General features: G+C 40.3%; 1 protein-coding gene and 1 long non-coding RNA gene across 3 annotated transcripts in view; one reads left to right on the top strand and one right to left on the bottom strand.

The window, feature by feature from the left end:
• Window positions 1-5,780: 5,780 nt before the first annotated feature.
• On the bottom strand, window positions 5,781-19,428 carry LOC122809356. Of its 2 annotated transcripts, none has more exons than XR_006365892.1 (2): window positions 19,338-19,428; window positions 5,781-6,658 (listed from the first exon to the last, which is right to left on the bottom strand). It is a non-coding gene; the product is annotated as an uncharacterized LOC122809356 (long non-coding RNA). The 2 variants fall into 2 exon arrangements; XR_006365891.1 differs by having other exon boundaries at window positions 19,319-19,421.
• A 44-nt stretch (window positions 19,429-19,472) lies between these two features.
• Window positions 19,473-26,289, top strand: part of ZNF574 (zinc finger protein 574) — a 114,451-nt gene continuing 107,634 nt past the window's right edge. Inside the window, exon 1 of the mRNA XM_044080792.1 lies at window positions 19,473-19,573. The gene's annotated coding sequence lies outside the window, so the exon portion shown is untranslated. The remainder of the gene's footprint in view (window positions 19,574-26,289) is intronic.

The raw sequence follows: 26,289 nt of genomic DNA, 5'->3' as shown, positions 1-26,289 counted from the left end.
TAGATAATTATTTCACTCTACTACTGGAAGGAGGGAATACCATGTGTACTCACTATGCCACCACACTGGAAGTCCCCTTTCCTCAAAAATATCTTTGCGCAGTATAAAGTATAATATAGATTTCTGCTCCCCAGGAATGAAAATGTGCAATAAACTCATGGTCAAGGTTAGAAAATAATCCATTAACTTACCTAAGGACACTGTCTGTTCAATGCTTAGCTTTTTGTTTCTTTTTTCTAGGGGTATCCCTGGAAGAAGACCAAATAAAAGATAGTACATGATCCTGGGCAACATGTATCTATACCTGGCCACCCACTGAAGAACCTCTATGAAAAACTCTCAGACCCAAAGAAGATGGTTCTCCCATGCTCAGATTGGACACTGGGACAGCTGCAGAGGAAATGGCTAACCCCTAGTCCATGGTAGCAGAAGGCACTACATCAGAGAAACCTAGAGAAACCAGTAAGTGGTCTAAGGAACAACAAATGGCCATTGCACGGTCATCAACCAGCAGATAAGGCACAGTCTGAGTCTTTGGTGAAGACAAAGATTCCATCTTCTATTGTTTTTTTTTTTATTTGTTTCTTTTTTGGTACAGTAGGAGAGGAAAAGGCAGGACCAGAGTAAGTATTCACCAGAGACAAAGAAGAAGGCAGATTGCGGGTAAGTGCCACTGAAAAGAGATGGAAGGTAAGTTGTCAGACAAATGTTCACAAACAGCATGCATTTACACTTTCCTACACAATCCCCTCCAAAAATTTAAAAGGACAAGTACTACACAAAAATTCTTGTCAGAACTCAAAAGTCACTTTCTGTAAAACTGCCCAGACAAAAATCAAGTAATGAAGGTAACTTATCACAAAGTGTTACAAGCACCAAAATACAAATTTCCAGCCTTGAAACACTTAAATTTAACATCATCTGATAAAATGTCTCAAATGCAGTGCACTTTAATCACAAAAAACTGTGCCCACTAATCATTAAAAATAGTGTTTCTTAACAAAAAATGTCCAATATTAGAAAATTGCTACTATCCATAAAGCAGAAGTACCACTTTATGTTAAAAAATAAAGTACATTAACATTTTATTAAAAGCCAGTTATTCCCATGAGAAAAGTTCACCTATGGGGACTTATCTGACAGAAATGAAGCCTGACACTGATTTCTGCTCCTGTGCTACATCGGAGCTTTCTCTCAAGTGGCAAGAAAGTCCTAAAGTTGTCTACTCTCTGACTGGATACTTCCATCCAAGGCCTTGTCCAAAAAGCAGTCAAAACACAGGTGGGGGAGGGAACCAAAGCTTTTTGAAAAGTGGCTGGTTGTTTTACCCTAGGCAGGACATAACCCCAAATAGCCAAAGGTTACTACAACACTAAGAATAATGAACATCTGCATATTCTGTATTCCTACTGAGCTGCAATACTGTATGATGTGAGATGCTCAAATTCACACTCTGTCTTTCACAACTGCCACATAAGGATCAAATATAATGCTGACTCGACATGATAGTGCCAGAGTTTGAGATGGTCTGATATCACTGTCACCAAGACAATAGTGTGGGAAGAAAGATTCAAATACCAAATTGCTGCCACCACTACCTTCACTGACAGGACCACGCAGACTGCAATTCCGCACCTGGAGTAATGTTTCAGATGACTGGACGCTGATGTAGATAAGACAAAGGAGATCAAGTGTGCAATTCCCAGATTCATACCCTAACTCCCTGATGCCTTCCTAAAATGAAAGCATATACTACTGAGTCCATTTTAGATTTGCAGTTCAAGACCACACAATGTCACTCCTAGTGAGCCTGCAGGGTGTGGGAGACTCATATTTGCATGCTGGCAATGGCACAAGGAATAATAACTATATAGCCATACACACTGTGTCTGGCCTACAGCTTGAGAAAGTTCAACTTTATTATTCTTCAGAGCAAGACTTTTGGGTATGAGGGTCAACAGAGTAATCCTGTGTGTCATTAAACCTGTAAGAACAAGACATACTGCTATCTCTTTAGCCCCCCAGGCTGGGGAATGATGTTGTCAGAATTCATTGTTGGCAAGACAACAGGGCATAGAAAGCCAGGGTGACCACTGACTTCCTGACATCCTCTATAATAGAAACAACTACAGTTTCACCACTGTCCTTGGCACCTGAATTCCAGAAAATCTAACAGTTATCCAAAGAAGGCTGAGGCCATCAGGTACATGAGTTCAACATTTACAGTTTGCTTCACAAGCACCCCAGCAGACATAAATTCATACAATTTCTAATTCTATGTACAGACCAAACCATGATGTGCCTGGCTTCAGTTCTAGCATGGTCCATCCAATACTGCTCTCACTGAGATCTAAACATTATTGTTTAAGGGAAATAAAAGTCATATCTTGGTACCATGTCATCAGACCCATTTAATGTAAATTTCCTGACTGTAGGCCAGAGATACACAGACATCAATCTCATCTTGACCAAACAGTCTGGAGGACTAGATTCACATGCTGGCCGTCTGTGATGCACTTAGTGGACTATATATCCTACCACTGTTCCCATGCATCCAGCCACTAATTCCAGATTCCCTGATGCTTCTATTGCCTGTAAAAACATGACCATGGTGTTTGGAAGGCACAGGTTAAGAAACTCGGTCTACACAGATTCTGGAATCCCCCACATACCATATCCAAGTTCCAGATTACACTGCAACTCTCAATTAAACCTTTACAGCCTGTAATATACAAACTCCCACACTGCTCCTTCACATCCAGCTTGGAGAACCTATGAGACCACATACTTTACTGCAGCCTTGGACTTAGCCCCAAGTTCCACATGGTGTTCCATCATTTTTCAAACATGATACTATATGACTAGCCAATATTTGCACCCTAACTCCTCATCCCTGTCCCCAGGAAGATGATGCATATTGTCACTGCTCAGGTCCCCAGTTACAAATTTAAAAGCCACCACTCATGAAAGAAAATCTAAAACAATTCAATGCTTCTATCAGTGAAACAGTAGGACCTGGCAGGCCAACAGTCACACTGTATAACAACATTCCTCACATACCTGGCGTAATGTTTGACAGTCTTTTCTGACAATGCTATAAACAAAGTAAAGTACATATCACCTATCCTATAGCAAAGCTGTCAAGAAAGATGAGCACAAATCACCCATCCTACCACTTCCTGTCTTGTCTGTATTCTTCTGAATACTTCTTTCCTACTATCCCTCATGTTACTCTTGAATTTTCTTGCCTTTTCCAGCCATGGACATTTTGCTATCTTCTGTCATTTTCCTCCCTACTTATTCTTGCAGGACTAGCCACAATGCTAACACCTGCATCTGTCATATCTTCCCATGAAGTTTACTTAATTTACATATACAATCTTTTGCTCCTACAGTGCCTAAAGCAAGCTCCTACCTTACACCCTGACCACTTAATTCATCGGTCATTCTCCCTCATCCTCACGTCTCTGCTGTAGTCTTACTCCTAATTCTCCCATCTTTATCATTTCAGCCTGTTCCCATTTTTCCTGTTTGTGACACAGATTGTTTCCACTATCTGCCTCTTCTGTGCTGTCCTACTTCTGTACCTGCCTATTCCTTAATGTGTCCCTCTTCTCATTCTTCCTATTTCCAGGTAGTGTTGAGTTCTCTTTTTCCTTATTTGAACATTACCTTTTCTCCCGTAATATACATTTCCCCCTAGCTGCATGTTTAAGGAGTTTATGTATTTCCATGCTCAGATTTGCCTTCTTTTATGGGTTCTGTCCTTCAGAGAATTAAATGCTAGACTAAACTAACTTATAATAAAAGCATTTCAAGTGGAAGTTTTTGGGAAATGCTTACTTCAAACTGCAAGGGTCTGCCCTCAAACACCCAGTGTCTCTGTCTCTCATGTCTGTGTCAGCAAATCATTTGTATCCCTTCACAAAAACACTAGCCACTGTGGCAAAGTCCTACTTAGTGTGCCTCTTTCAACAACTGCCTCTCTATACTGCTTATATCTCACAGTCCATGCCAAGCTATCAAAAAAGACCATCAATCTCTCAACAGCTGTTGTCAATACTGTCCATCTCTGTCCCCAACAACCCCTACTGCGTACAACTCCCTCTCCACAACCATATCAGTACTGTATCACTGCTTTCAGCATCACCACTGTCCCTCTCCAAACAGCATTTTCACAGCTGCCTATTAATATTTACCCTTTGGTCAGCATTACTCATGAAGATGACAATCCCAGTCTCTATCAACATTATTCCTGTGTCACCCAAATCCATCAAGTCTCTCATGTTAGTGTGCACTCAGCCCCTGCCAATTACCCCTATGTGCCTTTCCATCACCTATAACCATCAACCATCACTGTACTCTAACTTCACAACAGGCATCTGTAACCTCTTCTGCAGCTCAAGACAGTTCTCACCTCTTCACAACATCAGTGACCCTAGCCAGTTTATTTTTTTACCTCTTATTGTGAAACTATACCTCATTTAGTATCCACCATTTGCTGTCAGTACCTGTTACATCAGTCATTCTCAAGCTAATGCTTCACACTCCAGAACACTGCCTCTCTGCCACTGTAGCCCAAATGCTGTCAAAATGCTTAAACAGGTTCTGTAAGCATTTACTTTCTACTGTCTCCCCAGATCAACAAGGTTTACTCATCCTCTATTAAAATTTGCAGTTGAATTCTCCCCATCACCTGTAACTCTTCTACATCAATGTCTCCTCTTGATATCAATGCCCACTGTCAGTGCCACCAAAGATTCCAATAGCAACCATTTGGCATACAGTCCCAAATTCACTATATCAACATTATTTTTACTACTGATAGGAATCCTGTCTTTGAAAGGGATGCCACTGCAGTATTCCACAACCTCTGCCAGACTATCGCTCCAGCTATTGTCAATATCCACTAAGTCCATGTCAGCATGATTCAGTTCTCCAGTAAATGAGAAAACAATGACATTTAAATATTGAAAATGTGGGCTCTGTGGCACAGAGAAGTAAAACTCTGACTTTAACTCAGATGACCAGAGATCATTTATCAGCTTGGGTAGTGGAACAGCCAAGCAGCGAAGAAGTGGGCATGAGTATGTATTACACACCAATCTTGGGAGAAAGACATGGTCATCCCTAGCCAGCTCAGCTGACACTCCAGTACTACAGCAAAGGCCCAGAACATGGAAAGCATATTAGGCGTCTGTTGTTTGGCTACCAAAGCTGGTGATGGTAACCCTTGTCCTCCTACACGATGAAGTGTCATGTGCAGGACAGAGGGCCATAGTCTTTGCTGTGATGAAAGGTGTGGATAGGCAGTAGAAGTAATCTTCAATGGGTTATCTAGCAGTCACATCACACATGCACACACACGCACACACACACACACACACACACACACACACACACACACACACACACACACACACACACACACACACACACACACACACTCTCTCTCTCACTCATTTAAACAAATTAAAAGAAAAACAGGAAAGAGTTTAAATCAATTGAAGAACTATGCTCCAAATGAAACATTTCCTTTCCATAGAGTGAATTTCCATTTGTGCAGAATGATCCCTATATTTTCACATATTAAAAAAGTATGACTTAGTTTGTCACACGCTGTAGCATATCTGTCTTTGTCAGCTTCTGCAGTGCACACCATGCTGGAGAATAAATTAAATGACATTATACTTTCAGCAGGAATTTGTCTCCCTTGTAATTACATCACAATACATATCACGTCTCAAACTATATGGCCAAGGAAAACAAAGACAGCAAGGTACCTGCAGTTTTTTTTTTTTTTTAATTTCATGCCTTCTGAGGTTTTTGAGGTCATAAAGCTATTCAGGATCAAAATTCACAATGTTGTATAACCTTCCTTAATCTCCTAATCATCCCCATACATAAAGGGACTGAGCTTGGGAAGGCAAAGGTTGGTCCAGTAGATGCAGTGAACAAGATGAGGAGGTGGTGGCAGATGATGCGGAGCTGTGGGGAGAAGGAGAAAAAAAATCTTCAAATCTTTGACTCTGTGCTGCCAAATAAAGCTCCATTCTTTCCCTTTCCAAGGGCCATAAGTGTTCAACAATTTACAGTATGAAGGTGAATAAACCTGATAAACACTGAGATTAACTTCCAATTAACCGAGCTTTGCAAAGCAAGAAATATAACAATTTGGCTTACTCAGGAAAGAAAGATGAAAAACTCAAAAAATATTACTTCTTAAAAAGGTTCAATTATCTCACTTATCCCTTTTCAGAGATGGTATCAGCACTGTAGAATATATATGCAAGAGATACTGCAAAACTGGCACTGCATTTTTACTGAGGATTATCAAACTTGAGAATATTTTTCACTACTTCCATTCTAAGTGAATGGGACTGGGATCAAACAACACACAATACAGCATTGTAATCTTATCAACCGCACCGTCACACTTAATTGTGGACAAGAAACAGGTTTCCAAGGTAATAACATATGTTTGAATGTTTGCCCCTGAGGGCATTTGAGGTTAGGGGAAAATTAAAAAAAAGTTAAGTAACTGGTACTTAATATTGTTCTCGTAGACATGGATTGTAAAGAAATCTGTGGAAAGATAAAAAATATGTATTTGTTTCCGTTTCTGTTCCTATTGGTTCCTTAACAGGTATTTCAGTACCTGCAAACAAACAAAATAAGATAAATGTAAATTTTTGGCAGTTTTATACTCATCATTAATAATTACTATACCCCCCAAGAAAACATAATATATATAAGAATCCAAACCAAAGGAAAAATACATATACATTGTGCATTCAATAACATGCATCAGATAAATAGAAAACAGTGACATAATCTGAATTAATAAACAGGCATACCCACCCTAACAAAAATGATAAAAATATAATATTATAGCAATAACCCACGCCTGAGTGTGGGTAATGCTGAATTTACCCACGGTTGGTGTGGTTTGGTCACGAGGGAGAAGCCCGAGTGGCCAAACAAAGATAACCGTGGGTAAATCCAGCATTACACACACCCAGAAGTGGGTTATTGCTATTATACAATGACATTATTTAAGAAAAAAAATAATTACTTTTTTTAAATAATGGCATTGTATAATGCCTCCTGGCTGCCCTTCTGCAGCTGTCTGGTGTTCTGCGGCGGTTCTGATGTACTGCGCATGCGTATGCTTACGCATTACATCAGAGCTGTGGGCGGAAGCAATGGAGAAAGCAAGATCTCCGTTGCTTTTTACAAACTGTCTCGCTATGTTAAAGGAGTTTAACATAGCGAGACAGCTATAAAAAAATCAACGGAGAATCTCTGTTGCTTTTTTTAAAGCTGTCTTGCTATGTTAAACCCATTTAACATAGCGAGACAGTTTTGAAAAAAGCAATGGAGAAAGCAAGATCTCCTTGCTTTTTACAAAGTGTCTCGCTATGTTAAAGGAGTTTAACATAGCGAGACAGCTTTAGTAAAAGCAACGGAGAATCTCAGTTGCTTTTTTTAAAGCTGTCTCGCTATGTTAAACCCATTTAAACATAGCGAGACACCTTTAAAAAAAGCACCGGAGATAGGAAGATCTCCGTAACTTTTTTTAAAGCTGTCTAGCGAGACAGTGTGTAAAAAGCAATGGAGATCTTGCATTCTCCGTTGCTGTAAAAAAAAGAGTTATACTAATGGAAGGACCTTTTTCCATTGCTATAACTCTGATTTACAACGTGCACGTTTTGGAATATTAATGGGGGGGTCGTTATATAATTAAGAACTTTACATAGTTATATAATTTACATTCATACTTAAGGATTATAAATATTGCCCCACTACCTTTTAGTTAAGTACAGGAATCAGGAAAAAAAATACATACATGATTTTGCATGTTCGGTCACAAATATTAAATTAACATTGGTATTGTTAATGCATGTTGTTTTTTTTTCAACAGAACATACATGTTCCTCACACCTGAACCAACAGTTATAAGCAGACTACTTAAGAACATAAAATTAGTCCCTGTGGTTAACCAATTTTTACCAACCTATGTATCTATGTAGTTTAAATTTAAACCAATGTTACAGAATAACTTACAAGGCATAATTGTTCCCACACAACAGTTTTATGACCAACATCAATAGCTAGCATTCGCACTTATCAATGGTTCCCAAATGGTTCCCACAGAATGCAAAATTACAAACAGAAATTACAGAAAAAATTATATTTCACACAAAATTACATCTTGCTGAGAAGAGTCTATTTCCTTTAAGTATGCATTTTGTACATGTAATAAACAACTTTTATATTTAAAATCAATATATTAAGTTTCAAATAAAAATTAACTATTAAAATATAACTAAACACCAAGTTTTAAAAAACACAGATGTATACCTTGTCACTATTAAAATATAACTATACGCCAGTTATTAAAAAAACAGATGTATACTTGCCACTATGAAAATACAACTATACATCAGTTATTAAAAAATACAGATGTGTTCCTTGGCACTATCAAAATATAACTATACACCAGTTATTAAAAAATACAGATGTGTACCTCGGCATCATACCTCTCAAATTCTTAGCCAAAGAAATCTGGACAAAGACAAATAATTGGGGGACAAAGACCCCAAAATAGGGACAGATTTTTAAATATTGCTCTTAAAAACTTAGAAAGTTGCTAGACTAGGAGGGTTTGCATTAGCATGCATTTTCAGAAGGATATGAAGTCTGAAAGTTAAATAATATGTATAAATAGGACCTGTGAAGAAACAGGTATGCAGTAGCATAGCTAGGGCTGGGTGAGATGGGCAATAACTCTGGGCACAAAGAGTTGGGGGGCTACGATCAGCTGATCCTGATTCCGCTTTAATGTAATGCCATCTTTTAAAAGCCAGTATTACATTTGTGGTCAAGCCTGAGCTTGTAGCGCTTCATGTGTGATCTAAACTGTAGCAACTGCTTGCTATATTGTAGCAGTTTGTTACAGTTTAAAGGTTTAAAAAATATATAAGTAAAACCTGAGTAATGTTACACTCCATGCAGGCAGGTATAAACTCTAGCAACTGTTTGCTACATTTGTAGCAAGCAGTGTGATATATTAAAGGATGTTTGGGGTCAGGGCACTGAAATGGGACCTGAATGGCTGGGGCTGGAGGGAGGGTGGGCTTGTTGTGCATCTGGCCACCTGGTTCATAGGTTCATAGGTTGGTACTAGGCTATCAGCCCTAGGGCCTATACAAGCCTAGCCATAACAATTCCCTGGCTATTTCTTCCCACACTATTTACTTCCCTGGACCCCTGTCTAGCAGGGCGACTGACGTGATCCCCGGGGTGAATTTCCTTTCTCCCATCCAATCGTCAAGGTTCCTTTTGAACAGGACCAAAAAGGCACTCTGCTTGACATGTATGGGCAATCTATTCTAGAGTCTGGGGAGTCTCTGGGTCAGGAACCTATCCCTCCAGCATGTTTTGTTTATTGTGATGACAAGGTTTAGATCCCTGGAGCGTGTGGCTCTGAGGGATTGGGATTTCTTTAAGTGTAGCATGTCCAACAGCTCTGGGTTTGACATGGCCTTGTATGTTAAGCAAAGATCGCCTCTGAGTAGACGACATGCGACAGAGTATAGCTGGAGTTTTTTAAGGCGGTCAGCGTAGGGCATCTGCTTTAGGCCTGTGATTCTTTTATTGAGGTATTTCTGTGGCCTTTCCTGTTGTTGCAGATGTCTTGAGAGGTACATGCCAAACGGGGCATTGTATTCTATAATGGGTCTAATGAGGGATGAGTACAGTGGGACAATGACCTCCTTTTTTCTGGATGAAAAGCCCTTAGTGATGAGGTGTGCCACATAGAAGGATTTCCTGACTGTTGTGGCGATGTGGTTATCGAAGGTGAGACCACTGTCCACCTGTGTCCGTAAGTCTCTTATCAAACTTTTGGTGTTTAGTGTACTGCCACCTATATGGTAATTCATGGATACATGTTTTTTCCCAAAGGGGATAACTATACATTTCTTGGCATTGAGCTTGAGCCCATGGCTCTGGCACCAAGCATCTGTTTCTGTAAGGCCCTTTTGTAGAGTATCCACATCATTTGGGGATTCCGTAATGGCTCCCAGTTTGCAGTCATCTGCAAACTTTGTTATCCAGAGTCCCTTAGTGTTGGCCTGTACTTCAGAGAAGTAGATGCCAAACAAGAGCGGTCCCAGGACTGAACCCTGAGGTCTGTTTTTTTTTTTTTTTTCGCTGGGGGAGGGTGTGTAGATCTAACTGTAATAAGCCGATTGCTTGCAACATATTAAAGTGAAGTGTTTTTTATTTCTTTTTTTTTTGATCTTCACTTTAACAGCTGAGGGTTTGGGGTGCTGGTTCATACCACTGGCACAGGGCGCTAATTGAACAAGCTACACTCTGCAGGTATGTATCCCAGAAACTACCCTTCTCTGGAATAGGCTCCTGTGAAGCAGAGTTCCCCCAACCCAATTCAAGTGTAATTTGGACAACTGGATGAAGAACAGGAAATTCATCCCTGGTTTGGAGTCTATGTCTCTAATGGACAGAGGTAGATGGTAAATGGTTCATCTCCTAGGCCCCTGCTTACATTTATCAAGGGAACCAGAACTTGTCAGAGTTGTAGTTGGAATGCGTAGCTAAGCTTAAAAAGGCTCTAGCGGCATAGCTCTCAACTAAATGGGGACAAATTTCAACAGAATCAGGGACAAATCCAGAAATCATCAGGGACAATCATGGACACTTTTTTAAAATATTAGCACTGCTAACTTGAGATGTTACCAGAATAAGATAACATGAATTAATACACATTTTCTGAAATAGAAGAAGTCTAAAACTCTAATTATTATTTATTTATTTATTTAACATTTGTTTGTCAGGATAGTCTGACTGGACAACAAGTGTCCGTTTGTTTATTTATTATTTATTGTCATTACTTATTAAGTGTAAATCACCACCATGTCTCCAAAAGGCACCATGCTTAGGAGGGATTTAAGAAGGTCAGACTGAGCAGCCAACTGCTCTGGACTGTATGGAACACTCTACATTTAACACTAACTTAGCCCGCTGTTTTGCTGTTCTGTATTGAAGTTCTGGCTCTGCTTTGCGATTTTTTATTGGCTTGTATAACGCAATTACAGCCAATCGGCACTGTGGTATATGAGACAATTGAGTCACTGCTCCTAAGGTAAAGGGAGCTATTGAGGCTGCAATGAATTCAGCCATTCGCGGGCCACTAATAATTTTTGCACCACTGCAATACCTCCAAAAAAGGCATTGCAGGATGCAGAGAGTGTGAGAGATCATCGTTTTGATTTCAAAGAGGGTTGTTATTGTTTTGATCAAGGTTTCCTTACCTAGACCGGAGGATTCAATTGACCATGCTGTGTATGGATGAGACTCAGGACTACAAGTGGGACACAGTATCAGGTACTGGGCAGCAAGTTGCTGGATAGCTACTGTAATGCATCAAGGTACAGTGATAGTGTGCCAAAACAACAAACAACCTGAGAGAACACTAAAAGGATCTACTAAAGGGCTGAGATTTGTTTTGTCACTTAAGTTAGGAGTAGGACAGTCATGGTAGTGCTATTACTGGGCTGCTGACTGCTGCTGGGATCTATAACTTTGAATTTTTTACTCCTGTCCAATTGCTGTTGAGGGGTTGTGGACTTGTGATGGAGCTGCTTTGTTCCCCTAACTGGCCAGAGGTAAGTGGTTGAATGTGTACACTCTATGGCTTAGACAGGTTTATGGTTTCTCTGTAAGTGCCAGCATTTAGTTATTTATTTTTTAATCACTTTACTTTCCTTATTTTATTTACGTATTGACCAGTCCCTGATTTTGACTCCAGTTTTACCTCTGTCCCTTTTAATCCTTCCTAAAACTGGTGGCTTTTGAAGAAAAGATTGTGAATTATACTTAAATGACAATTTAGAATTATAAACTTCTGTTATTTCAGAAAATTTATATTAATTCACATTTCTCTTATTCTGTTAGTGTCTCATGGTAATAGTAGAAATATTTTAAATGTTCCTTATTAATTCTGAATTGGTCTTTGATTCTGCTTAGATTTGTCCAGGCTCCATGGAAATGGTGGCTTTTACGCAGTGCAAAAATACTGTGATGTCCTTCTATTCATCTGTTGCAGTATTCCTGACATAAGCAAGTTGCCTGCCAAGGTGGCGACCCGACATCGGCCAGTATACCAAAGTCTTTTACTACCTTGGGTGCACAGTACGTCTGACATAGGCCACCAACAGATGTCATCCATAAAAGAGACATACACGCGCACCACCCCCAGAACTTCTTTGCCGCCAGTCAGATCACCAGTCCCAGACATCCCTCTGCTGTCAGAATCACAGATTTCTAAGATATGTGCCCCACTGGGGAAACAGTCTTTGCCTTTTTTGCTACCGGGTTTATATTACATGATTGAATGTTTAGTTAATCGAATAACTAAACGTTGATAGCTAAACACTGAAAACCCAAAACCGTGAATGGCAGCTTCCACAAAGTGAAACAATGCCATTGTCCTACATAAAAAAAAACAAAAAAAACAATAAACACAAATGAAGTGGGGGGCTTCACCCCCCCCCCAACTAAATATACCAACTCCAAGATCGCTCCACATTGAAAACAGGGAAAAATCCGCGTAACGGCCAAGTGACTTGTTTCCCTGAGTTAAAACTGCCATTTACGGTTTTGGGTCTTCGACGTTTAGTTATTTCAGTAACTAAATGTTCAATAAAGTAATACAGACCCTTTGCTACCTTATGACTTACTGAGGTTAATGTCATCAAAGAAGGGGAAGTGTGACAGCGGAAGACAGATTCCACATAAGGATAGTCATACCCAGTGCCTTTTTAACCTCAGCCCACACCATGACAACATAAACTGCTCCATCTGCCAGTCCTTTATACCTAAGACCCTCAGTAATTGGTTGTCCTCCTTCTCGATCTATCTTGAAAACCAGCGCATCAAGCGTTTGGCGAAAAGCATGATGGATTCCTCCTTGGACCTGATGGCTGAGCCTGTTAAGTGTAAGGTCAAAAAGCATAGGCCTGAAACTGCAGCTATGCCTCTCAAGTTGGACGTCTCTCCTGAAGCACTTGAGAGCTTGGAGACACAATCCGACCGAGATCTGGACCCACAGGCCAAGCCCGTTTCACGGGCCAACTTGGCTCTGGAGGTTTGCACCTCCAGAGAGGCTTCTCAGATATCAGTCTCCAACATCCAGGGCGAACCCAGGCTGATTGTGTCTGAGGGCCCTAGGGGAGTTACCCAGATTTTCATTAGGGAGGACGTTGACTCTGATATTGTTTAATGTAGACCTACATCTGGTCCTCCTTCTTTGCACAGCATAGATACCCCTGCAAAGAAGAAACAAAAAAAAAAGTATATCCACCCTCCAGACCAACAGAAGGCAAGGCTAAACTTCTCTCAGGGCCTTTTCAAGGCCAGCATGTGGCCATCCTGCATCCCCACCGGCCTGGCATGTCTCCCCACTGGAAAGACCTAGGCCTCAACCCACTTCAGAGGAAGACTCCTCTTCTGAAGAGGATGATAACCCTTTGGATTACTTTTCACAAATTCCCTATCCTCTGGACTATGCCTCCCCAAATAAAGATTCTAATGAAACAGAATCCCCCCTATTGGAGATTTATTTTGTGGAGACTATATCTATGATGCGTGACCATTTCAAATGGGACAGCACAGTTATGTCTGAGGTACAAAACATTACTATGACTTCCTCTAAGTACAGTTCCCTAGTCCTTCAGCTGTTCCTCCTGTTATACCAACCTTTTTGGAAGATTTTACATCTACCTCCACTCATCCAGACTCTCAACCTCCAGCCCCTAAAAAGCCGGACAGGTACTACAAGGTATTTAAGGACTACCAGTTTCTTTTCAAAGCCCCAGTTGCAGATCCTTCTGTTATATCTGTTGCCACTGATAATGCCTCCAGGTTGCGTCCTTCTTCTTCCCTTCTGCCTTTAGATAAGGACAGCAGACAGCTGGAGAGGCTGAGAAAGAAGATATATACCTCAGGCTCCCTGGTCTTCAGAGCATTAAACTATCATACACACATGATCAAGTACAATTTGGAACTCCTTCCTCAAATTTCCAAACTCATTTCAGACATGCCAGATTCTGAAAACAAGGCCCTGGCATCCTCCCTGCTTGCTACTTCTTCCCAGGTAGCTACACACTGTATCAAGCGTAGCTATGATGCTGTAGATACCACGTCTAGACTTGCTGCTTCTTCCTCTTCCCTTAGAAGATTTGTCTGGCTGAGGCTTCAGCCCTTACCTGAGGATATCAAGGCTACATTAATTGATGCCCCCTTGGACAATACTGCCCTTTTTTGGTAAAATCTCTGAGAACCTTTTCAAATCCCTACAAGAGAAAAGCAAAGAACTTAAGGACCTTAAACAGATTTTGGTATCCGCTGTGCCTAAATTTAACAGGAACTACCCTGAAAAACAAGTATTCATTCACAGACAATCCAGAGCACCACAGACTAGACCCCCAAAAAGGCCTAAGAAGACTCAACAGTTTTCTCTTCCTCTTGTCACTTCTTCACAAATGGCTAAACAGCCCTTTCCTGATTGGACAGGCTCCTCCATGTGACTCCTCCAGCAACCTGCCCCGTCATCCCCTTTCCCACCGTCTTTCCTTTTCCCTTCCTTCCTGGGAACTCATCACAACAGACTCTTGGGTGTTAATCATCATCAAGAGGGGGGCTTCATAGTCTGGCAGGAGGTGCCTCCTTTCAGGAGTATTCCTCTACCACAAAAAGATCAGTCTCCCCTTTTCCCACCAGTCCTGGAAAGCCTTCTAGAACAGGACATTATCAAACCTGTTCCCTCAGGGCAAGAAGAAAGAGGGTTTTACTCTTGCCTTTTCTTAGTTCCCAAGAAGGAAGGCCCATGGAGACCTATTTTAGACCTCTCCTATCTCAATAACTTTTTAATAGTCCCCTCAATCAAAATGCTTAATTTGCAAACACTATTCCTTCTCATCCTCCCTCAGGCATTCCTAGCTTCCATAGATATCAAGGATACCTACCCTCATATTCCCATCCACCACAGATACAGAAAATTCCTATGATTTGCTGTGGGATCCTTGCACTATCAGTTCTCGGCTTTGCCTGTGGACTCTCCACTGCCCTGAGAGTCTTCACAAAATGTCTAATTCCAGTGGTAGCCTTTTGCAGACTCCAAGGGATCTTAACATGTCCTTACCTAGACGACCTCTTGATACAAGCCAGTTCTCAAACAGAATTGAACAAAAATCTCCAAAGGGCATTTGTCATTCTAGAAGACCTGGGATTTACCATAAACTTCAAAAAGTCATCCCTGGTCCCATCCCAGGATCAATCCTTTCTGGGCTGCAGATTTCAAACCCAGAGCATGATGGTATTACTCTCACCCTCCAAGGCTCAGGAGATTTCACAGCTCTTTGCAGAGACACTCCCCTTGGAACAGACATCTGCCAGGCAATTCCTCAGAATATTGGGACTCATGGCTTCCACCATCCCCATACTCACTCTAGCAAGACTATACATGAGGAAACTCCAATGGTTCCTCAAGTCAGTATGGTCTCAACATGCCCACCCCCGAGAATCCCAAATCCCCCATTCTACCCTGTCTAAAGAAGGAGCTCCAGTGGTGGATAACACAACTGTCACTAACTCCGGGCCTCCCCATTTAACCACTGCCACCAACTCAAGTCCTTTTCACAGATGTATCGGACACGGGTTGGGGAGCAGCCCTGGATCACCTCACAGTTCAAGGAGAGTGGTCACCCTCACAAATGTGGGACCACATAAACATCAGGGAAATTAAGGCATTAATCCTTGCCCTTCAGACATTCCAATCCCTCATCAGACCAGGGAGATTAAGAATATACACAGACAACATGACTGCCTTGTGGTACATAAACAAACAGGGGGGGGGGGGCAGACCTTACCTCCTTTGTAGACAAGCCATGGAGCTCTGGGATCTAGCATGCCTCCTGGATTTATCCTTCCACTAGGTCTGCATTCCTTCCAATCAGAATACCATGGCAGACACCCTAAGCAAATCCAGAACACAAGCTCATGAATGAATGCTTCATGGGGATTTGTTCTTGGACATTTTCCACAAGTGGGGTAGTCCAGAAATAGACCTGTTTGCCTCCCTTTGAACAAGCAACCCCCACAGTTTTGTGTGACAGAACCCATCCTCAGGCATGGAGCGTGGACTCCCTTTCAATGTCATGGAAGGGGCAATTCCTATATTCCCTCCCCTTCCACTAACTCTATAAGTCCTGTTGAAAATACAACAGGAAGAGCCACAAATCTTGCTGGTGACTCCCTAATGGCCAAGACAGCACTGGTTCCCCCTTCTCTTTCACCTAACCAAGGGCAATCACCACACGTTGCCCCACAGAGTGAACCTACTAACACAGAACAAGGGCTCACTTCTCCACCCACACTTGAAAACCCACCAACTGACCTTGTGGGTGATAGAGCCCTGATTCCATTGAGACACCTTTACTCTGAGGACATGCTTCAGGTCCTGCAGGAGGCCAAGAAACCTACTACTAAAAAATCTTAGTTCTCCAAATGAAAGTTCTCCATCTGGTGTCTTAACAGAAACCAGGACCTGCTTACTGCGGACCCCCTTATGGTTTTGTCTTATCTGTGTGAATTGCTTAATGCAGTATTAGCTTACTCCTCCATTAAAGCCTATTTGTCAGTTGTCTCTGTCTGTCTGCCACTTTCTCCACCCTTAGCTTCTAGATTTAAAGCTAAACAATTCATCAAAGGTATCCTCCATATCAGATGCCCCAGGAGACCTGTAGCTCCACCCTGGAACCTCAACTTTGTGCTGGAGAAACTGACTCAGGCACCATTTGAACCAGCTTCTTCTAGCTCACTTAAATACTGTACTTGGAAAACTGTCCTCCTGGTGGCCACTACCTCCACTACGTGGGTATCAGAGTTGCAAGCCCTTATGGCATCTCCTACTTTCCTGTCTTTCCACAAGGACAGAGTTTCCCACAGGACCAACACCTTCTTCATGCCCAAAGCTGTCAATGAATTGTCCTTAAATGGGGCAATTCACCTCCCTACCTTCTTTCCCTCTCTCCAGAACAGCAGTGAGAGGATCCTCCACACCCTTGATGTACACAGACAGTTCAGGTTCTACCTACACAAGACTAAACCCTTTAGGAAATCAGACCAGTTGTTGTGTCCTTTCACCTCAGGGCTCTGCGATTGCCTGTGTCTAAACAGACCATCTCCAACTGGATATCCAAATCCATTGCATTCTGTTATGCTCACCACGGTACAGTCCTTCCAGGCTCAGTCAAAGCCCACTCTACCAGGGCAGTGTCTTCCTTAGGGGCCTTCCTCCATCCTAGAAGCTGCTACATGGACTTCTGTCTACACCTTCACTAAACACTATAAGCTGGATTCCATCTCCAAATCCAGGTTGGGGTTTACCAGGGCCATTCTGCATGGCTTCATAGAAAATTCTTCTGCCATTTCCACCACCCTTTCTAAATGAGCTTTTGTATTATTCCTTATGTCAGGAATACTGCAACATAGATTAGTTGTGTAAGAAATTACCATAAGGACAGATGTCCTTCTCTTCTCTGTTGCAGTATTCCAACCCTCCCTCCTCCCCCCTCCTTTCTGGCTTTCTTGGATACACTGATCCTCATTCCCTTAGAGTGTTTCACCGCCTGGGGCATCGGTTTTGAGAGTGGTGGTGTGTACGTCTCTTTTATGGCCGATGTCTGTTGGTGGCCCACATCAGACATACCATGCACCAAAGGTAGAAAAAGACTTTGCTATATACTGGCCGACACTGGATTGCCTCCTTAGCAGGAAACTCCTTTGTCAGGATACTGCAACAGAAAATAAAAGGCCATCTATGGTTATGGTAAGATTTTTCCACATTTTGCTTGTCTGTCACACATTCTTCGGGTCTGTGTTCTACACTGGCTTTTTGTGACCTATGGGGACAGAGCTAAAATTTTTCAAAATCAGGGACAACTGATTAGTATGCCTAATGGTCATTAGCCTAATAAAGACCCATAGCTCTCAACCTTCCATCTCCAAAATGAGGAACGCTAGCCGTCATAATGTGGAACAAAGGGCAAAATGTGGAACACATACTAATGGCTTACTAACAACTTCTACTAGGAAGGCCATATGATGGTTAAAATATGCTGGTTTTACTTATAAAGATCTTTTAATGAATTAATATGCTTCATTTCTATTTACCATGGATTTCACTTAAAAAAAATTCAAGTAATCTCCGTGATATCCCCGAAGTCTCAAAACAACCCACTAAAGTGTAGTGGTTCCAAAAACAAAACAGTGTAAGAAATTTCTCTGTGTGGAAGATTTTCAGTCCATGTATTTCTAGTTAATCACTGTAAATTAATCAGATCAGACAATGGTAGTAGAAGTAGCGAACTCAAACTCGTCTTAAGTCAAAACAAAAAATAATAATAGAACATATACAATTGTACAGCATTACTAAGTATTTGAAAGTAATCCAAGCAAGACAGGCAGTCTGTTTCCAGTCGAAAATCCTTTTATTTTTGTTTTGACTTAAGACGAGTTTAAGTACGCTACTTCTACTACTATTGTTTGATTAACTAGAAATATATGGGCTGAAAGTCTTCCACACACAAGTTTCTTACACTGTTTTGTTTCACTTAAAAAAATTCCTAACACTGAATGTGTGACACAGTCTTTCAATGTGGAACTTCGAGGAACATGAATTTTTTAAGACCCAAAATGTGGTACGCTCCTCGTAATGAGGTACACTTGGGAGGTATTAGGGTTGCCAGCTTTTCAAATGCCCAAAGTGGGACATTTTTTGTAGAAACATCAGATTTTGCAGGGTAAAACATATCCACAGCCATTACAAAGGACAGAAATCCACTTTTTTGCCAGAATAAAAACTTATTATTGTAGCATTTGAGTTGCTTATTCTGTTTATTATAATATTTAGGTGTTTCAGATACAAAATAACTGTTTTATGCAACTATTAAAGAAAATATAGGAAACATTTTTGTCCTAAAATCTCAGGACATTTGCCATTTTTTCATTTTATTTTTGCAGGCCACAACTGCCCAAAGAGGGACTGTCCCTCGCAAAGTGGGACAGGTGGTAACCCTACGAGGTATGTGAATCTATACTATCAATAAGCACTGATCAGCCAAAAAAGCAACACATATTTGAAGAGGAACATACTAAAAATGCACTCTTTTTTTCAAATTTTCCAGAAGGGATCCTACAAAATATGGACAGTAAGAGGAATACTCCTCACCCTTGAAGATATTACGTACCAAACGGCGGATTACACGTCACGATTGTACTACCGCTGCCTTTCGTGCAACTCAGCCGACGGCTGAGTCCACCTCAACTCCTCCCTTTCCCTTCCTCGTGACGTATGTTGTGACGATATCGGGGTCCTGCCAGCTATGGGAACCTCGATACGATCGTCGGCCTGGTGGCGCGGCTCGTGGAGGTGGCGCGAGCTGGATAGAGTGTCTCGACAGGAGAGAAGCAGCGACGCTGGCAGGTCAGTGTCGGTTCCCGAGCAATGCCCCGCTGGGAAAGTAGTTAGCTGGCAATGTTGTGCATTACACGGAGTGTGGCCGGAAACGTGGAAGTGTTCACGTTACCGTTTTTTTATTTTTTTGTTAATAATTTGAGACCAGACTACCACCACGATAGCTGGGCCTTGGAGGAGGGACTTTGGAAAGAAAGCTTTCTAAATGTCTGTAGCCAGAATTGAGGGCCTAGTGTAGTGCTGTTAGAGGTTGCGATTATTGTGTACATAAGTCGCTGATGGGCACTAGTTTGAGCTGGTGATCGTACAGCTGTTACTTTGGGTGTAACTGAGGCACATCAAAGGAACTGCGGGGAGTGGTGCAAAGTTAGGAGAGAATAGAAAAGTGAAAAACTGCTAAGTTAGTGAAACTGATGCATTTCAGATGTGTAGTTTGGCATTGATGTGTAATGTTTTTGTTTTGATAATCTTAATTTATTTTACCAGTAAATGGAGGCGATATAGCCTGTCCATGTATTTCTTTAAGCAGCGACATAACCATGTCTTTGAATGTAGTTTGATGTCGCGTGCAGTGCCTGGCACTGTCACAATGTTTTCTCGGTGGGATTGACAGTGTTGGAAAGGCTCTGGAATGTTTTGTATTAACTTAGCGGACTTGTCCGGTATCTTTTTCAGGTATGACTAGGACTAGAGCCAGACGTGCCTACAAATGGTCATTCTGGTAAAAAAGCAACCAACATGATTTGGTGACATGTCAGCAAGACATTAAATGTAGAGCTTCGGTTAATGGTAGCAGACCAGGTCCAAAATAATAATTATACATTTAAAAACATAGGCATAGCTCTCAACCAATCGGGACAAATCCAGAACTAATCGGGGACACTTTTAAAATATTAGTGCTATTAACTTGAGACATTGATAAAATAATATACATTTTTTGATTGTAGTTATTTATTAAATGTAATTCACCTTTACTCCAAAAGTATACAGTTTTAGGAGGGATTAAGAGGGACAGAGCTAAAATTTCATACAAAGTCTGGGACATCCTTGGAAATCAGGGACAGTTGAGTTGTATGACTTTGGGCTGAGCAATAGCTCTCAACCAGTCAGGGACAAATCCAAGCAAAATCAGAGACACTTAACATATTAGTTCCATTGCCTTAAGGTGTTAACAGAATTACAGTATGTGAATTAATATACATTTTTTGAAGTAAAATAATTCTTCAGCTCTTAATTATTGTAATTATTTATTAAGCATAATTCACTACTGTTGTCCAAAATGCACCCGTGCTAAAAGGGATTAAGAGGGACAGAGCTAAAATTTGTTTCAAAATCAGGGACGTCCCTGAAAATCAGAGTCAGTTGAGAGGTACAGGGGGCTGTAAGTTGCTTAACCATACACAGTTTAACTAGACATGTTTAAAAGTACTTGCCACCCTTGTTCTTTGTACTCTTCTCACAAGTTAAGGATGGACATGTATGGTAATACTGGGTTAATTTCTGTTTACCCATCCTGTTATCAAGACTAGTTTTAAAACTTGCCATGGTAGTACTTTCTTCTACAGTTGTAAGTTATTCCGTTGAGTGTGAATACACTGAGTTAAGAGCCTGTCCCTTCCGCAGATCATATTGATGTAGCTGGTTAACACTGTACCCTGACCCCAAGCAGACATGGTGGGAGGCAAATAAGGGATTTATAATGTTGTAGCTTTTAAAAGGTCCCTTGTACAGGTGTTTGTAGAGCCACTGATTTTGTGAAGAACTAGGTCCAGGGCTGGCCTTTGGTCAACTGGTGCTCTAGGCAAAAGGGCTCCACAGTGCCCCTTTCACCACCTGGTGCCCCCACACTGATCTGCGAACATCGTCTAGATTACTGGAAAAGCCCTTTGCTAAAGAGGTGCCCTAGGCAGCCACCTAGTTGGCCTTTGCCTAAGGCCGGCTATGACCAGGTCAGATAAGTTTGGGGATTTAATGACTCAAAGTGAGACATAAATCATTTAGGAACAGTCTATAGTCTGGTATAGTAATGTTTGGTGAGAAAATAGCTATAAAAATGTTAAAAAAAAAAACAAAAAAAAAACATAGATTCAATTAACAGAACAGCTTATGAGACTGAAAATTGGTTGGTGATGCATGAGAGGCTTAGTGACTGTAAAGAAAATACCTGCTCTGCTAGTTTTAAGAGCACATTTCTGTGTAACACTACAAAAGGCAAACTAGTTAAAGCTGCAAGATCTACCCTCCTTTTAAATTGTGTGACTTTCACATTGTTAAACTGTAGATGCTGTTCACCACTGCCATGTATACTAGGGCACAGGAAGCATGATCTACTCACTTTGGAGATGTATGGCTTGATCATTGACCACTTCTGGGTAGTACTTGTTCATGAGCCAGTGATGATATGATGTGTACTAAGCCCGCTGAAGTAATGTAACCCTTTGTTACTTCCAGCGAGAGGGAACTTGTTTGTGTTTTGAGTGAGAGAGACAAGTTAACATCAACTGGTGCGATTTTGTGTGAAATGGAGGAAAAAAGTAATGTGTTTCAGCAAATATGTGACACTTGGTCTTGCACTCACAATATTGAATAAGTGATTGAGCGCTAATGCTCAGCGATCTTATCAGAAAAACAAAATTAATGGTAGTGGACAGATTAAATCCATAGAACTAACTATGGCAAATTTTAATATGTTTAATAATTTAAGATGTATAAGAAATCAGTTACTGCGGGAAATAAAAAAAAAGTCACCCTGTTTAAAGAGTAGGAATTTTTAATTGCTGATAATGAAAAACAAGAAATTTAGAATTTGGAAAAAGTACAGCTGCAGAAAATGCACTTAAATTTTGCTAAATATAAGATTGCATTATTCGTTAAGGACATCTAAATGCAAGTATGAAAATAATTTAATAAATGTTTTGGTTGAGAGATTTTGTTCTTTTAACCAAGTAAAAGTAGAATAAGAACTACCAGTTATATTGTAGATGGTGGTGTGCTACTTGCTGGTGTAAGACTGGCAGAGGTGTTTTATTATAGCAATAACCCACGCCTGGGTGTGGGTAATGCTGGATTTACCCACGGTTGGCGTGGTTTGGTCCCGAGGGACCAAACAAAGCCAACCGTGGGTAAATACAGCATTACCCACACCCAGAAGTGGGTCATTGCTATTATACCATGACATTATTTAAGAAAAGAAACTATTACTTTTCTTAAATAATGGCATAGTATAATGCCTGTTTACTACCCTTCCGCAGATGTCTGGCATCCGCGGCAGTTCTGATGTACTGCGCGCCTGCGCAGTACATCAGAGTTGTAAAAGCAACGGAGAAAGCAAGATCTCCGCTGCTTTTTTTATTGTTTTATGTTAAATGGGTTTAACATAGCGAGACAGTTTTAAAATAAGCAACGGAGATGTCCGTTGCTTATTTTAAAACTGTCTCGCTATGTGAAACCCATTTAACATAGCGAAACCGTAAAAAAAAGCAACGGAGATCTTGCTTTCTCCATTGCTTTTTTTTTGTCTCGCTATGTTAAATGGGTTTAGCATAGCGAGACAGCTTTAAAATAAGCAACGGAGATCTCCGTTGCTTATTTTAAAGGTGTCTCGCTGTGTTAAACCCATTTAACATAGCGAGACAGTGTTTTAAAAGTAGAGTTACACTAATGGAAAAAAGTCCGGGTGACCGGACCTTTTTCCATTAGTATAACTCTATTTACAATGTGCACGCTGGCCAATCAGCATGCACGTTTTGGGGGGTCATGGTATAATAATCATTTTTTTCTATGTGAACTTTCTAGAAAAAAATGTTTATAATCTATATTTTCCCTATTATTGAATGTAATTCTTTATTTTGTACATTCAATAAAGGCAATCTATTTAGTCTTGAGGGCATCCAGAGGAAGTTTATAGAAAGACTTTTGTAGGTCAGGGGTCCTAAATTTCACTGTAGTTTAGAGCATTTTGGACTTTTTCTATTAGTCACAGTTGCAAGTAAGCTTTGTTTAGCTTGTAAGGCCTTGTCAGATGAAAAACTGTTTGGTTCATATAGATTCTTTACTTTTAAATGGAAGACGGTAATAAGATCAAAAATTTTAACACATTCCGTAGTATATCTGTGAAACAAAATGCTTCTGTGCATTCATCAGTGGTGTAGATCCTGGCAGTTTAAGAAATATCTAGATATCTGAGTGGGATCTGAGGCATTTTCTTATATTTTGGATTCTGCATTTTAATTTGTCTTTCACCATAAAACAGTTACCACATGAAGTATGAACTAATTACAAACCTGTTTTTGTTTATGTGGGGGTTAAGCCCCCTATATCCTTTCCGTTTCTAATTATATAGTCCAACTTCAAGGTAGTGCTACAGTGGGAAAAGAGCAAATTCACATGATTCTAGCTGTACTGCAAGAAAAAAATGCCTGTATATGTGATCAGCTGTACAAGCTTTTTTTCTGTTCAGCCAAATGAACATTCGGTCACGTACTCCAAGTAACCATTGTAATCCCTTATTCTTAGCTGGACTTTATGAAGCTGAGTAAAAATTGGGTAGTGTCTGTAACTCAACAAACCTGGTGCACAGATTCAAGTACCAGTGCTGACATTGCTGTATGACATTTGGGTGTTGGTGTGCTGCCCTGTTGTGGTACTGCCCATCAGTTGAAATGCAGTCGGGAGGTCTAATCTGTCTGCTGTGGTGGCACTTGCAGAAAAGTGCAGCTGTTGTTTTATTACAGAAAATATTTTAGTTGGCCTCAGAGAAATTCTGGTAAGCCACCTAGCAACTCCAGAGAAGTGGACAGAACATCACCCAAGATGTTTTTGGCAAGGGAGATAAACCCTGATCATGACTAGAGACATTGTCAGGAGTTGGAAGCAAGTCTGTTTTGATAAACTTAGAAAGCTGCTAGAATAACCGGATTTGTATTGGTGTGCATTGTCTGAGTTATACAAATGCCGGAACTCAAATACATGTCATTATTTAGTGACTTCACTCTTCAGTGGTATGCCAGAAAACCATAAATTTTATGAGAAACGGACCAAAAATATGAGGCAAAAATCTGGACATTCTGTGAAAATATTGACCTTAGAGAGGTATGCCTCCATAACATATATGAGTAGAAAAATGTCTGGTAGCTGAATGGTACTTCAGCAGCCAGACTTTTTTCTTATGGGATATGCTTGATTTACAACAAGCATGCTGGTTGTTCTGTCCAAGCACCTTGCTCATTTTTGAATAACCGTGATCTATAATTGTAGATATTGCATAGCTTTGAATTTTCATTTATGAACAGGTTATTTTGAATTTTAGGTAGGTACTGTGCATTATTGACGGAGCAGATTCATTTACATTTCACTTCTAAAGAAACATTTCAATGAAGTAATGTTCAATTTATTTGTTTTGTAAGACTACTATCCTCATTTGAAGAAATGGCTTAGAATATGAATGTATGGACTGTAAGTCATAGTCTTTGGAGTATGGGATGCTAAGTGTTTATAGAAAGATCTAATTACTAAATATCAAAGATCTAATTACTGAATGACTTTGCACTGTAAACATTTGCTGTACAAGCCCAGATCTTAGTATTTAAATACTGTATAACAAATTATTTTTCATGGCTCTGGGGAAAAAATGGACATGATAAATAAGATGCTGAATTAAAAAAAATACTTTATATAGTGCAAATCAGCATAGGAAATGCAGTTGTGAAGATCATCTGCAGGTGTATATTTTAAGTTAAATAATCGCACTGCTATGACTGATGGTATACCTATGAAGGTAGGAGCGTGTCTTGTGATAATTTGGATGAGATGATGGCTTTAAGGGCACAGTTTACGTGGGATGATCATACTGTCATCACTGTTGTGCATAAGAGAAAATGATCTGTATGTAGTTTCCCAGTGGAGGATGGTGATAATAGATATGTATTTTAACTGAGATGATAACTTACACATTCATAAGTTTGTCCTGTATAACTCTAGTGTGAAGGCAGATGTAGTAAAGTTTACAAAGAATTACCACATTTTTGCAAGTGTTTTATGCACTTGTTAGTATAGTATATGATACAACAAGAAAGTGATACTATACCAATATTTGTATGATCATGTTTTTTCAGGTAGATGTAGGTGGGAATTGTGTATGATTCATTTGCATAGAGAGGCATTGTTTTAGTTATGTGAGAAGATGATAATATATGTGAATCTATTATGCACGATTCAAGCAGAAAGATGACTGGCATAACTTATGTGGAACAATGTCTCATGTCTTGTAAAGAAATATGGGAATTTATTTTGTATGGTTTATATGGGAACATGGTTGTACTGAATGAGTTTATTGAAATGATTCCACATTCTTCTATGTATGGATGAGAATGTTCCCTAAATGATGCTGGCGAGAAGATGGTTACAGAGAGTCTATATACAATACTGTCACTTTCAGTTTATTTTTACTGAATTATGACAATCCTTTTATCATTAATACATAAAGCCAGGTGCCCATTTGCCAAATATGTTTGATCAAAAGGGTATTTAGAAAAAGGTGTTTGGAAGGACTCGCATCAGTTGAATAGGTGATGTTGGAGCTGTATAGACCATATTCGCTCTGTTGTATGTTTATTCTGCTTCTGGCTTGCATCTCATCATAAAAAGGATTGGGTTAAAAGATGCTTTGCAGAAACACTAGAGAGATGCAATGAAACTTGTAAGTATTCGCGGATATACATAAAAAA

The sequence above is a fragment of the Protopterus annectens genome, chromosome 8.part0 (genome assembly GCF_019279795.1).
Source record: "Protopterus annectens isolate FY-2018-M chromosome 8.part0, PAN1.0, whole genome shotgun sequence".
Lineage (NCBI taxonomy): Eukaryota > Metazoa > Chordata > Ceratodontiformes > Protopteridae > Protopterus > Protopterus annectens.
This window is presented reverse-complemented; position numbering and strand designations above follow the sequence as displayed.